This window comes from Tupaia chinensis, unplaced genomic scaffold (assembly GCF_000334495.1).
Source record: "Tupaia chinensis unplaced genomic scaffold, TupChi_1.0 Scaffold145794_1, whole genome shotgun sequence".
NCBI lineage: Eukaryota > Metazoa > Chordata > Mammalia > Scandentia > Tupaiidae > Tupaia > Tupaia belangeri.
The window spans coordinates 124,851-125,741 of record NW_006205652.1 but is presented as its reverse complement, the minus strand read 5'-3'; positions in this window follow the sequence as shown (position 1 = coordinate 125,741).

The following is an 891-nucleotide window of genomic DNA, read 5'->3' as shown; positions in this document are numbered from 1 at the left end:
GAAGAAAATGTTCAGCATCTCTCATCATAAGGGAGATGCAGATTAAAACCACTATGAGACACCTCCTAACCACAGTCAGAATGGCGAAAATTAAGAATACAAAAATGATAAGTTTCAATGAGGTTGTGGTGAAAGGGGAACTCTCCTCCACTGTTGGCAGGAATGTAAAATGGTCCAGCCACTATGGAAACAATATGGAGATTCCTCAAAGACCTACAAATAGAACTACCATATAATCCAGCAATCCCACTCTTGGGTATCTACCAAAAGGAGAGAACAATGTTTTGTTGGAAAAGTATTTGCACATCTATGATTATCACAACATTATTCAGGATTGCCAAGACATTGATCCAACCAAAATGTAGAAGACAAAACATCTGATCTAGAAAAAAATTACCAAAAAGACTAAAAAAAAATTATTTCACAAAAGTAATCCCATCAGGCTAACATCAGATCTCGTGCCAGAAACAACACAAACAAGGAAAGAATGAGACAATACATTCATCGTGTTAAGAGAAAAGCAGTTTCAACCAACATTACTATACTAGAAAGATTATCTTTCATATGAAAAAAAGATAAAAATCTCAGATAAACAGATGTCTACAAACAAATGAATGGATTGAAAAAGTGTGGCACATTATACTCCATGGAATACTGTTCAGCCATACAAAACAAGAAGATGGCATTTGCTAGAAAGTGGACGAATATGGGAATTTATTGCTGAGTGAAGCCAGTCAGGCTATAAAATAATGATATTGTATGTTTCCACATAACATACAGTGACTGTCTACACTCTATGGTAGAGAATGAAAGATTGGAGAGCCTAAAAGCATTGAAAATAGTTATGGGCACTGAAGATAGTGTGGAAGGAGTATGGGAGATGGAAAGAGT